This window comes from Eublepharis macularius, chromosome 6 (assembly GCF_028583425.1).
Source record: "Eublepharis macularius isolate TG4126 chromosome 6, MPM_Emac_v1.0, whole genome shotgun sequence".
Classification (NCBI taxonomy): Eukaryota; Metazoa; Chordata; class Lepidosauria; order Squamata; family Eublepharidae; genus Eublepharis; species Eublepharis macularius.
In genome coordinates, this window is record NC_072795.1 from 96,308,209 (window position 1) to 96,322,931 (window position 14,723).

Sequence of the window (14,723 nt, forward strand, 5' to 3'; positions counted from 1 at the left end):
GGCTCGGCCGCTGGCGGTCCGGGGCCTTTCGCACCTACATCCGCCCGGCTCGGGCTCTTGCTCATTGAGTTTGTTTATGCTTCTTGTTTCAGGGCAGCAGAGGATCGTTTGGATTTGCGGCCACAGCATCGTGCATTGGGCCGGGAAGTATGCGGCGTCCTTGGGATGGGGAAGACACCTCGGGTTGGACGATCGCCTCGAGATTCGCTGGATCGGCTCCCGGGGCATGCTGTGGGAGGCTCTGGCTCCCACCTTGATCCGGCAGGCTCGCCGGGAGGGCCCGCCCGACGCCGTGATCATCCAGCTGGGAGAAAACGACCTGGGCAGGCGGGAGGCGCCGGAGCTGAAGAGAGTGATGTGCAGCGACCTGGACTATCTAAGGGGGTTGTTTCCACGGACTTTCTTCCTGTGGTCAGACTTGCTCCAGAGGCGCTACTGGCGCTTCGCGCGCCACCCTGAGAAGGTGGACGGAATCCGGCAAAGGGTGGCCCGCGCCATGGGACATTACATCTCCGCTGCCGGGGGCCTGCTCATTCAGCATTCGGACATTTCGTTCCGCATGGAGCCATTGTTCCGCCCAGATGGGGTTCATCTGTCCAGCTGGGGGCAAGACATCTGGCTGCAGGACCTCAGGGATGGTCTGCTGGAGTGGTTGCGGCGGTAGGAGCTTTGGCGGGAGCCCCCCTGGGGGGGGCTCTGGTGGCGGTTGGTCATTGGATTGGATCTCCTTTGGAGGAATCAGGGTCTCCGCCCTGGTTCCTGTAAGGGGATTCCCATAAGGAATCTTGGGGGTGAGTCACGGAGGTGCATGCCCAGCTCGGGGGCTGCCAGGTCAGACTCACCACCAGGCGGCAGGGGAATCATGCAGGGGTGTACACCCAGATGATCTCCCCCCTTAATGCCGCTCCTTGGGTGCCCCCCCTCAGCGGGGTCTGAGGGGGGAGGGTTTATCGGCTGGCAGGCGGGCCAGCCGATGCTTTGGGATCCGATCCATATGACTGCCTTCGCTCCTTTACCTGCTGTTCGCAATAAAGTTGTGGCCTGTTTTCACCCAGCCATTGTGTGGTCTCAGTTTGTCGCCAGCGCCTGTCATCCTCCGCGCCATCAGCCTAGGCTGCAAGCGCGAGCGCCCGACTTACCGGGCGCTCGGTTTTCTGCCGGGAGGCGCGGGGGTCAGGACGGGTGTGGCGGCCGGCGGGCTGGCTGACCCGATATCAATCGGGCAGCCAGCAGCCAATCGGTTTAAATCCCGGCCGGCCAATCTGCGGCGCCCGGGAGGCAGGCCGGGGCGGGGCCAGCCACCGGACCTCGGGGAGGCAGTCTTCCCTCTGGTCCGCTGGCTGGGTATATATTCAGCCCTCGGCCCGGCCTCGCTTCACTCGTCTCGGGCGGCGGCATCCCACCCACCGCTCCCTATCGTTCAGTGGTTTGTGGGGGTTTCTTCTTTGTCACAACTTGTTTGGCGGTTGGTCATTGGATCGGATCTCCTTTGGAGGAATCAGGGTCTCCGCCCTGGTTCCTGTAAGGGGATTCCCATAAGGAATCTTGGGGGTGAGTCACGGAGGTGCATGCCCAGCTCGGGGGCTGCCAGGTTGGACTCACCACCAGGCGGCAGGGGAATCATGCAGGGGTGTACACCCAGATGATCTCCCCCCTTAATGCCGCTCCTTGGGTGCCCCCCCTCAGCGGGGTCTGAGGGGGGAGGGTTTATCGGCTGGCAGGCGGGCCAGCCGATGCTTTGGGATCCGATCCATATGACTGCCTTCGCTCCTTTACCTGCTGTTCGCAATAAAGTTGTGGCCTGTTTTCACCCAGCCATTGTGTGGTCTCAGTTTGTCGCCAGCGCCTGTCATCCTCCGCGCCATCAGCCTAGGCTGCAATTGCATTTACAACACTAAGATTAAAAAACACACAAGGAGGCTTTAATTTCCCAGATATTGATCTCTATCAAAAAGCTGCACGATTAAAAGATGTAATTTCTATAATACAGAAGGAAGATCATATGGATTGGATCAACCTTTTACAAAACACACAACAAAATGAATCCATTCAGGATCTTCTATGGAATAAACAACACGTCTGCCCAACAAACACTAAACAAAACATCTTTTTGACAGCTATCCTAAAAGTATGGGATGCTTATAGAAATAAAATCACCCCCAAATATTCCAGGTTCTCTTCTTTTCTTTTTCAGGATTGGTTTCCACCGGGTCTCTCACCCGCATTCACTAAAAAATGGAACCAAAACAACATAACAAGGCTAACTGATATTGCCTCCCGAGAAGGCTTACTAGATAAACCAGAATTGGAGCAAAAAATTAATAGTAATATATCATGGTTTATTTATTTTCAATTAAAGAATCTAGCCTCTTCTATAAACTTAAAGGACATTATGAAACAACCAAAGACTGCATTTGAACAAATTATAGATAGGAAAGGCCTTTCAAATAAAGGAGTAATCTCCAAAATTTATAATATTTTGCTACAAAACCTTAAACTTAAAACCTTAACATATCAGTCAAAATGGCACCAAGACTGTGACAAAATATTATCAAAAGAACAATGGGAAATATTATGGTCCTCTAAAATATTTAATTCATCAACAATTAATATTAAACTACAGTCCTATAAGATATTAACAAGATGGTATCTTACACCCAAAAAATTAGCAGCTATTTACTCTCACAGTTCATCTTTATGTTGGAAAGGATGTGGGGATACAGGATCATATATACATTGCTGGTGGAAATGTCATTACATAGAAGAATTCTGGAATACAATCTTGCACCAAATCTTTTTGTTAACTGGCTACAAAATACCAAAGAAACCTGAGCTGATATTTCTGAATCAATGGGACGATATAGAGATCCCACCAATTCGACGAGACCTCATCAATGTCTTCTTAATGGCAGCAAAAAATTTAATTGCTTTAAAATGGAAATCACATACTGTACCAACAATTACCAGTTGGTATTCTAAAATATGGGACCATTTTTTATTTGAAAAAATCAATGATGGAATCTATCAAGCTGAAAATTTCCCCCAAACAACAAATTTTATGGAAAAATGGTTCCCTTTTTTTGAATACATTTCTAAAGAAAATCTATATCCTCCCAATAAAATATACCAAACAATCCTGAATCTATAATCCAAAATATATCAGATCATTCAACTTGAATTTGTCTTTCCATGTTTTACCCTTCTCTGTTATGTAGTTTTTAACAATTTACCCATGTTGTATTTCATATTGTAAACAGTTTTGTTAATAATTGAAATAAAATATATATATATTAAAAAAAAAAACAGATTTCATCTAGGGAAGAAGCAAAACTGGAATCTACCAGGAGCAAGGGATTTTTGAATAATCATCCTGGTGTTGCAGACAGGTAGGTGGTGGCCTCAGGCACGGGGTGCCAGAGGGAGCGCCGAAGGAGGCGCGGGGAGCGGGAGTGCGCGCCACAGAGCTCTCCTATCCCTCCCGCCCCACGCCGCCCCCTTCCAACTCCGTCTCTTTTTTCCAACCGTGGTGGAGGTGGACGGAGCCCCGCTGAGGCTACAGCTCTGTGACACCGCAGGGCAGGTACAGGGGGGATATGTGTGTGTTGGGGGGGGAGGCCGTCGGCTGCCCTTGCCCTTTGCTTTGCCCGCAGGAGGAATTAGATGGGCTGCGCTGGCTGTGCTACCCGTGCGCCATCAGAGCTGCCCACTGCAGCGATCGGGCTGCCAGCGGTGCATGCGCGCACTCCCGTAATGACGTCATGCATGACATCATCCCTCAGGGCAGAGCACGCGGGGGGGGGGGGTGCCCGGCCAGCCGGCTGCAATAGCCGAAAAACCTTGCGCCGCCCCTGGTTGCAGAACTTATTTGGAGTGGCAGGTGGGTGAAATGATAGACAGAAACTAATATATCTTTGCTTCCATTTTAAAAAATATATGTAGTCATTGCAACACTGCAAGGGAAATCCAGAAAACTAAGCATTCTGGGATGTCATCTGGATAACATAGGGACTGACATATGGGATGTGCTAAATGAGAGTTTCATGTAGAAAATCATATGAATAACTGCACACAAGAAGTTCAGAAGACAACAATAGGAGGCCTCACACAAAGTGAATATGAGTAAAAATGAAAACACGAAGGGTGATGTTCAGCCACCTCCTTCATTTGGCTTTTCATTAAGTATACGACACTTCTTTATAAACAAGGACAGATACACTCTTTAACCTCATCAAGTTAAAAATGAAAGGCCTAAGAGATAGCAAAATAGAATTTTAAATCAACACATCTCCTCAGCAAAGCTACCTCACTGGATAGAGCACCAACATTTGCAGAGCTGCAGACCCTCCCGTGCCAGTTTGTGGAGGCAGAGGGTGGGGACCATGGCATCCAGCTGGGAGAGCCCAGCCCTCAGACTGCTAGGCTAGGGAGGACTCTGTTGCCATGCGGAAGAATATGTGCTGAATCAGACAATTGGTCCATTTTAGTCAGTATCCTCTATTCAGATGAGCAGCAGGGTCTCAGGTAGAGGTATTTCACATAACCTACCACCTGGTCCTTTAAACTGGAGGAGCTGGGGATTGGATCTGGGACCTTCTGCATGCCAAGCAGGTGCTCTACCACTGAACCACAGCCCCTCCCCATCCCTGTCTTCTTGGCATCAAAGTCACCCCTGAACCCGTTAAGCACATTGCCTGGTGTAGAATAATAATAGCTATAGGGGATTTTTAAAAAGAAAGCAATGCACCTGAAAATTCACATTCTTCAAATGCAGGTTTTCACGCCACAAATTATAAGCCTAGTTTTTTTGGGGGGGAGGGAGTTGGAGCAAGATAGTGCTCCGTATGGGGTCAATGTATCCTCTGGCTTTACTCTGGCTCTGAAAGAACCATTGAAAGAATTTAGAACAGAATAAAATAGCGATGATGTCTGAATTTTGAAATATGGGCTTTTTATAAAAGAGATGTCATGCATTCCTTTTTAAATGACCTCATTGAAGATAAGATTTGAAAAACAAGTGTGGTAGCCCTAGACATTAAAATGACATAACTGAGGCTATCACTTTGCTCACATTATGAGAAGACAAGACTCACTAGAAAAGACAATTATGCTAGGAAAGAGGGAAGGCAGTACAGAAAGAGGAAGACTCAAAATGAAGCCATGGCCTTTAGTTTGCAAGACTGGAGGAAGGCTGTCAAAGACAGGAGGTTTGGAAAATCATTAATTCATGGGGTCACCATAAGTTGGAAGCACCTTGACAGCATATATCTCTAATATCAAATATTAAGCATTGCATGTTATATTTTAATACATATGGAGTATTTTCATGGTAATGGATAATGAGGATTTTTAAATAAATAAATAAATAAATAAATAAATAAATAAATAAATAAATAAATAAATAAATAAATAAATAAAAGCACTCCTCTATTTTTGTATTTCCTTGAACAGCCCCTTGAGACTTGAAATGCATTGGATGCTTAAGCGTAAAGCTTAACATAATTTGTAAGTACCTTTGAGTTAGACCCTTCCTTGAGTCTTTTTTTTAAAGTAAAATCTCAAATTGGCCAAAAAGGCAGGCTGAGATTAAAGATGGGTCCAAGCTTTGAATAGTTAGAAGATTGCTGGATTAGTTCATCTTGCCTTTTAATCATATTTTTTAGCCAACATGAACGAGATAGTAAAAAAGCACTGCTAACAGGAGAACTCTCTTTCTATGTCAATAAGACTCTCTCTTTTGAAGTAATTAACATGAAGTGCTAGATCCTAATCACATCTGCACATTATTCTCCCCCATTCCTCACTTGGGCTACTCTAGTTGTATGGATAAAAGAATGGTTAAAGGATGTTAAAGGGCAGCAAATCTGATAAAAGTGATGCATCTTTCTGTTGGCTAAAGAGGGCTTTGTCCAATTCCAGCTGAGCAATAAAAGTGACATGCCACAGTGTCAAGACACATGCTGAGAAGAGCAATCTTCTGTACTCCGTGGGTGGTACATCATGCGAGCCCAGCTCTCAATTTCATTTTGCACATTTGTATTCCATGCATGGATGAGCACATACAGTAGGGTGATGTGCTGATTTTCCAAATTAACTTACTCTTCGTATCTGTAGCAAACCTTAGGAAATTAACTGATACGCATACAAATCCTTGCTTCCCAGTAATTCTGAATGTTCTTGTCATCATACAAGGAAATGAGTTTGACATTTGTGTGTGCCACCAATGAGAAAACCCTGTTCTGCTCCAACATCAGCTGAGAAACAGGAGAGGCACAGATGGGATCTCCTGCTGATGTGATTGGTTTGTAGCACATCTCAAATAATCTAATTGTAAATTTCTCCAACATGCTGAGATCAGGATTGAGCAATGGCTGTCATCCTGGAAGAATCTAGTTGGTTAGTACATGAAATAGGATGCTTCACTAGATCACCCTTTGGTTTCATCCAGCAGGTCTGTTATTATGCACTCACAATATTTCTGTTATGTATTAAAGCCCCTCCTGCCACATCTATTGAAGATGTTACAACAGTATTTCATAGCAATTATAGGCTTTTCCCAAAGGCATTTAACTACCACTTGCCCACATTAGAGAGAGAGAGAGAGAGAGAGAGAGAGAGAGAGAGAGAGAGAGAGTGTAACAAATTGATTACTTAAAGAGGCTGTCAGCATTAGGAGAAAAGCTGACCTACCAAACTTTGGAATATATCATGGAGATAAAATAATAAAGAGTCCAGTAGCACAAAGAGAACCACAACTCTCTTCGTCAGATGAGAGCTTCGTCAGATCTCTTCCTCTGTGCATTTGATAAAGAGAGTTGTGGTTCTCCAAAGCTTATGCTACAATAAAGCTGGTTAGTCTTAAAGGTGCTACTGGACTCTGCTGTTTTGTTACTGTACAGACTAACATGGCTAACTCCTCTGGTATTATGAAGATAGAAGATGATGCTTCTTCTCTGCCTCCCCATCCATGTTTGTATCAAAATGAGAGGCAATTAAAACAATGCTAATTTGCAAAAGAAAAAGAATTTTACCAGCTCTTTATCTAAATTTCATCAAATCTTCAATGGTTCTTGAATGAACTGAGATGTATCCAATTTCTTATGAAAACTCAAAATGGTTTGTGCAGGGTTTTTTATATTGCAATTGGCAATGTTCTGTCCTCTCTAATCCAAAATGTGTTTTTTTTTCCTTATATTATATCAAGTTCAGCAGACCTTGAATTAGGAGACTTTTTTATGAATAGTTTTTTTATTATTTTTTACTAAGAAAAGGGGAATACAGAGTAAAGAGGGATGGGGGAAAGAAGTTCATGTTATATCGCTCTAATACATTGCACCGCACAATCTATTTCTTGTCACATCAATCTGTTCTGCAGCTCAGCTACTTAATTGCAAATTTTTCCATTCTTTTTAAATAATGTCCATAAAAGTCTTCATCCTAACTGACAGCTAGGTTTCTTCAGATTTCCTCTGTATCCAGCTATAAAATGAATCCCAAATGTCATTATATATTGTATTGTCCATCTCTTTCAATAAACTCGACAGTTTATCCATTTCAGCTGTCTCAAGAATCCTTTCAATCAGATTTTCTTGCATTGGGATGGCTGTCATTTTCCAATGTTTCGCTTATAATATCCTGGCTGTTGTGATTATATTCAAAATCAAATGTCTGGTTTCAAAGGCAATGAAATCTTAAGTATCTGTTGAGTCATTTTGTGGACCATCTTCCAGAACTCTGCTGCTTTTTTACATGTCCACCACATATGATAATATGGGCTCGTATTAGGAGACTTCTAAAATGTACATTAGTGACTCTCACGCAAGGCTAAAAAATGAAAGACGGAGGCAGAATTCTGTTGCTGTCTCAGGACCTAGTGTGGTTCCCTCCCCCCTCTATATGTGAATACAGGTCACACTTTATTCCTGAATCCTCCTGACCCGAGTGGCAGCTCCATTCTTCCAGCAAGCTCCCTGTCCCTGCTGAACATGGCTACCACCCATATAGGACACATCCCAACGGTGGCCCCTGTGTTATGAAAAAACTTCCCAGAGCAAATAAGGAAGACTCCCAACTTGTGTTTCAGGGAGGTTGTAAAACAGTTCTTTAAGAGAGTTGAGGAAGGGCGCTCTCTGAGATGATATCTGAATGTTTTGTAGGGCAGCAATAGAAGTATATTTTAATAGAAGGGCTCAGTTGGAATTACTGGATTTTATTTTGTTGGTTTTGATGTTTATGTTTGAATTTTTGTTTTATTATTTTTACTCAGCCCCACCTTGTGCCCCAGTTTAGTAATGAGGAAAGGTGGGATGAATTTAAGTAATAAATCCAGATTAGTCCTGGGCAACAGCCAAATTGCAGCCTTGCTCTTGAGCCTTCTCAGTCTTACGCCAGGTATTTCTGCCTGTCAAGTTGACAGTCTTGTCTTTCCCCCCTTTCTATTCTGTCTACTTCCTATCTGCTTGCCTGTCCTGCTGCATGACTGCATCCTTGTCCACACTGTCTTCTGGAGAGATTTCACCATTCAGTTTCTCTTGCTTCCAACACTACTAATTTTGCCTTTTTGGTAAACCTCCCAAGGATCACCCTAGGATCCCATCCAGTCTTCTGCCTGGGACCGTTCCTGCATACACAGCTCTCTGTAGCCCAGAGAATTACACCAAACCACTAGCCATTCAAAGCATCCTGTCTGAGATTCTCCAATGTGAACGTACCCTCTCCACAAAAACCATTTTTACACCTATCTACTATGTATTAATAATATTCAGTTTCTTTGGAATTAATGAAAGGTAAGATTAGGAAGTAAAATGAAGTCATTTAGATAAAACTCTTCCACTTAAAAAGGCTTTACTCATTTTCACAAGTTTTTAAAAACATTTTAAATATTTTAAATATTTATAACCTCCTTTTCTTCCTCCAGACCAAAGCAATTTTGCGCTGGATCTCACAATTTAGCACTTAGCTGCAAAAGTCATTCAACTATTATACATGCTTGGCTCTTTAAACTTTAACACTATATGAAATGGTGTATTAATTGATGTAACACTATTAATTTTTTATTTCTGTACAAATAATAGATTTTAAAGAGGCTCTTTAAAAGTTGTTCCATTAAAACTTTTAGAATGAGGAGTATTTCAAAGCACTCATGCATTCAATGTTTTCTCCAACAACTCTGGAGTTCAGCATTGAGCAGCTGCCTGAAGTGAATGCATAAGGCTCAGAGTGGGCCTGAACCCCGGACCACAACTTGACATGCCTTATCTTCAACACACTGAGCTATTATAAGCAGAACTTCCCTTAGATAAGGGTTGATATCCTTTAGAAAAAGTGCTTTCCAACTTTCCCATCTTCTTGTCCTACTGCCTGCCTTGTCCAAGTTCCTTCACTGAATCTCCAAAATCATATCATTTTCCCTTGCCCCTTACCAATTATACAATTCTATGGAAGGAAATTGAGATTTGAATGAGACATCACTACAGTCTGATCCTTCAGTCTGCTGGATAAGTCAAAGCAGATTTGACCAAATGGCAAGACTGCTACATCAGTGCAACAAAGACAATTGCATCAGTCCTAGGACACTGCTTAATCTAGTTGCCTGAAGGGCCAAGATGGAAGTTAAAGGTAATACAAAGTATATTTCTTTTTTTTCCTGAGAATTTTTATTGAAAAGTTTTTCCAAGTTTCAATGAAAAAAAAAGAAAAAGAAAGAAAAAGAAAGAAAAAACAATTAGAATTAGGAATAGATACCAATTTTCTCTGTGAAAAGTTGTACACATAATTACAAAGTTCTCTTTGTCAGATGCATGTGATGAAGAGAGCTGTGGTTCTCAAAAACTTATGCAACAAAGTTGGTTGGTCTTAAAGGTGCTAATGAACACTTTACTATTTTGCAACTACAGACTAACACGGCTAACTCCTCTGGATCTACTCCATGCAAGGTCATTTTATTCTGCGTTGATTCTAATGAAGGTTTCCAGTATTTTTGCTTATGGAATTATTACACACCCATCTGGTATGCTTGGGGGAGTCTGCAGTTCACTAAACTGAGGAAAGGGAGAAGAAAATGAGTGCCAGTATGGTTGCTGCCGATGCAAACGTGGGCAGCCACCCATAGTCTAATCCAAGGCCTCTAGATGCTAGATTATTTGACATTGAGTCTCCATCTTTGGGCACTACAATTTTGCTGCTGTTCGTAGAACAATAAAAAAAATCTTTTCCTATGTGAACAATTCTCTTTTCAAAGCAGCTTGTGAAGCAACCTCTCTCTTAATGAGCCTTCCTACTATTAACTGCTACTGCTATTAACTGACATCAGGCAACCTTCTCCAGTTTGCTTCTTTTTCAGAAGAATCAATTTTCCAGGCAAAAGTCAGCTGTCAGGTATTGAAGGAAGTAAAGCTGCTCATGTTAGGCTGCATTAAAAGGTGAACATAATGAAAGCATATTGTGAGTTCATACAGCAAAATCCTCTTAAAGGAGTATTTCTCCTATTCCAAGTGAAAAATGGCTCTACAAAGAGTGTTGGCAAATCCTCTATTACATCTTTTATATTTATCTGCATTGAAATATTGATTCTCAATCCAGCTATATGTTCACAGATTTTTAAGACCACAAGGCTTTGGAGATACTTTTATGTACTAGTTTGCTGTACATATAACACAACTCTTTGAAAGAACAAGACGCAAAGGCTAGCACAAATGAGGATTATCATGAATAACTTACATCACTTTAAAGGAAGTGGACCATGGCAAAAATGAATGTGATATTATACACTCATTTCAAGGTTCACAGCTGATATACAATAGAATATACAGGATTCTTACTTGGTCAAATGTTTTCCAGACCATGGTGCTGTTGCCACTGGAACAGTCCTTGAGCCAGAGAGATGCTTCGCATTAGTGCTGTGCTAGCTGAAACAGGAGGTTCGTTTCAGGATCAGTTTTACCCCTTGCCAAATGGCCCTGTTGCTCTTTGCCATTTTTTTTAACCCCTTGGTGATACAACACAAACTTTTTTGCAAATGGTGGAAACAAGAAGAACAGGGAAAACATTCCCAATGTGGCAGAGCTTTGAGTTTAAATCACTACTTGGCTATCAGCCTCACTGGGTAACCTGACCTCCATTTATTTATTTAAATATGTATAGCCTACCTTTCCCATATTTTAAGGCATCTTACAAATTTAAATTTGAGTGCCCCCCAGCACTCAAATGCCTGCAGCCAGCACTCCAGTAAAAGCCCGCATAAACTAAGCAGACTTACAGTGTCTCCTTAACACTTCTAACTGAGCCCGGCCTACACTTTATGGAATGGCCTGCCTGAAGAGGTCAGGAAAGCACCCATTTCCCTGTCTTTCCACAAACTGTGCAAAACTGAATTATTCAGGAGGGCTTTCATACACAAGGAACAGGGCTATGCTGTAAGTAAATGGTTCAAGGAGATAGTCTGATAAAGGGATAGGTACTATACTGTGCACTGTCTGTTACTGTAGTTAATTATGTCATGTCAAATTGCTTATGTTTTGTTCAACATCGTTTCAGCCCTGCATGAGATTTTTGCTTGCTTTCAAATTTCTGCAATTTATACCCTGTTATATTGTTTATTGAATGCCCCAGCAACCAATTGTATTGAATTACACTGTATAATCACCTTGAGTCTCAGTGAGGAAGGTGGACTATAAATAATGTAAATAAACAAATGTGGCAGCTATAATGGAACATGTACAGATTCTAGTTGATGACAGGTGGGTTATCCTAACAGTGAGAATAACTAGCAAGTGGGGACTTTAGCTGAGGACCTCATGCTTGTGCTAGACACTTTGTCTCAGTTTAATCTGTTCTGGTAAAAAAGAGGAGGGCAGAAACTTGTATGCTGGCTCAAGATCCTTGGAAAAAGAGAAGACAAACATTTGACAGAGAGATTGCAGAGGCAAATGGGCTTATTCTCTTGGGTATCTGAATGTAAATCTGAGTGTGAATGTAATTTCCCTGAAATGCATCAATTCCAAAAGGGAATAGATGTAGATGTGTATCTCTTCCCAATATCAGAGGGCAGCCTGTTTCCTTCCAGCTCCAACTAACTCAAGCACCTGCAGACTGGAGGAATAATGGCTGGCACAGCTACCAAAAATGTGCAAATGTTAGACGTGAAAATTTTTGAGGGAAAATCACTCCTTATGGATATTCAGCAAAGAACTAATTTACAGAAAGAAATTAGCATGAGATAAATCTGGACTGAATGGATTGAAATAGTGTCTGGCAAGTTCAGAAAGGATCATACGATTGCTTCAGCTTCAACTCCATCTTGAAATGCAGTCAATAATTACCCTTAATCCTTTGCTTAAATGAATTTGTTCTTTCAATGTAGTCTCTTTTACCCTTAGCCTCAGTCAACATTGGCCTCAACCTTATTGCCTGTTTCCAGTTATAAAACCATTGTGCTAGCTTCCCCTGGGCCTTAATGCCCATGAAATCATCTAATGTCATAGAACCATCCAGGGCTGGATCGAGGGGGGGAGGGGGGTAGTCTGCCCCCAGCGCCGCCAGTGAGGGGGCGCCAGGAGCAGCTGCCAGCTGGCAGAGCATGCAGGCGGCAGCGTGGGCAGCCTCACAGCCCCCCGAGCTGCCTTTCGCCTGTCCCGTAGGACAGGGGAGCGGCTTGCAGCGCGCCCCCTGTCCTGCAGGGCAGGCAAAAGGCAGTGTGGCCACCCACACCATTCACCCCTGTCCTGCAGGGCAGGCAAAAGGCAGCACAGTCGCCTGCGCCATTCGCCTGCCCCGCAGGACAGGGGGTGGCTGGCTGCCCTGTGTCCTGTGGGGCAGGCGAATGGCACACGTGGCCTTGCAGCCCCCCACACTGCCTTTTGCCTGCCCGGCAGAACAGGGGGTGCGTGGCAAGCCAGTCACTCCCTGTCCCACTGAGCAGGTGAAAGGCAGCACGGGGGGCTGCGAGGCCGCCTACGCCATTTGCCTGTGGGGAGGCGAATGGCGCGGGTGGCTTCCCAGCCCTGCATGCTGCCTCTACTGCTCCGCCTGCATGATAACGTCAACAAAATGACATTATCACTCGGTGACGGGAGCACGCGCGTGCTGTGCGCGCGCGTGAGGGCATCAGACTAGGGTTGTCCTGGGCACCAGCAACCCTAGATCCAGCCCTGGAACCATCTACTTGCCCAAGTCTCCCTATCAAGTGACACTCCGCCAGTAGCAGTTAAGTTGTGACAAGTTTATAAACTGCCACCACAGGCAGGAAAGATGGTACATCCAGCCTCTTATTTTTAAGGGACAGACTTAGGAAAGTGAGCATGAGAAGAATTTCCCAAAGTACCTTAAAAATCAATTTCTTGCAGCTCTTCTGTATGTAAATATACCTGCTGATCTTGACTGCTCTCATTTTTCAATGGCAATGTTGAGTATTTTCCTGAGCAACACATATGCCTTCACCAGCTAAAGTTAAAAGCAGTGCAGTACATTGCAAATAAGTGCCCAGAGCTGGGTGTGCAAAGCAGTGGAGAACCCTAGGCCATCCTCTCAGGCCCATACATTCAAATTCCTCTCAAATTCCACACTTCTACCTAAACAGAAGTATAATGAAGAAGCTAGTTTTCCCCCAGCCTGCATATGTAAAACTGTAGGATTAATGCTATTTAGCTGTGTGATTCATAAAGGAAAGGAATCAAAGCCTGAGAGCAGAAAGATAAACCAAAATGTAGTATTTGACTTCATTTTTTTCTAAAATACAAGCCTGCAACTCTAAGTTCATATATACAGGTGACAGCACAAATCCGTACAAGCAAATTTAATTCAACAGACAGTAACAGATAGAAGAATTTGTTTGTATCCAATTTCCCTAATGCTAAATTCTGTGTGGTTTACTGGGATACCCCACCATGTTTTTAGACAAGAAAAATGCAGACAAATGCAACCACCATGTTGTGACTCATTACATACATTTATTGGGAAACTCTCAAGTGATTTTACCTCAAACAATGGAAGTTTTTTTCAACAATATCAGCTTAAACCTATTTTTTAAAAAAAAACACCTGAAAAACTCATTTTTCTAACTGTTTAAAAAGTTCTTCCTCTAGATCAGCTCCAGAGTAAAATACTTCAAATTAAAATTTAATCTTTGTATTGATACTGTGATTTTGTAGTTTCATAGGAGCATCAAACAGATGTGATGAGGTAAAAAAAATCGGATGTGCATTTTATCTGGGAATATCTGTCTAACATTAGTGGTCCACATTTACAATCAATCTGAAGAAAGAATAGGAGCACACTGTTATGGGGAAGGGTGCCGTTTGAAATTTCTGCCATGAGCAAACTGTGATACATGCATTTTTCCTCTTTCCAGTCCCTTCAACTCTCACAGGTTGTTTAGGCCAGGTTAGAGTCATAGATAAGAGCATCCAAATAGATTATTTTATGCAGAGTCTCCAAGATCAATGGCTGGTATGGGTGGTGACCAGACAAAGGAAGAAAACCTGGTTATTAGTATTTATACTAGGTCTCACTTGCTAGTCACGAATAGACATAGGCATGAACAGCATTACAAACAGAAAAAACCCATGGACAGCCCATTTGTCTGTTCACGAACAAGCTGTTTGTGAGGCCCCATTCTAAACGAACAAGTGGTCGTTGCAAGCCTTGTTTATTGCCTTCGTCAGCCGTTTGTCAAGCCAGACAGTCTGGCACCTGCAATTCCCTTGGCAACCAGAGGCAGGGACTGAACT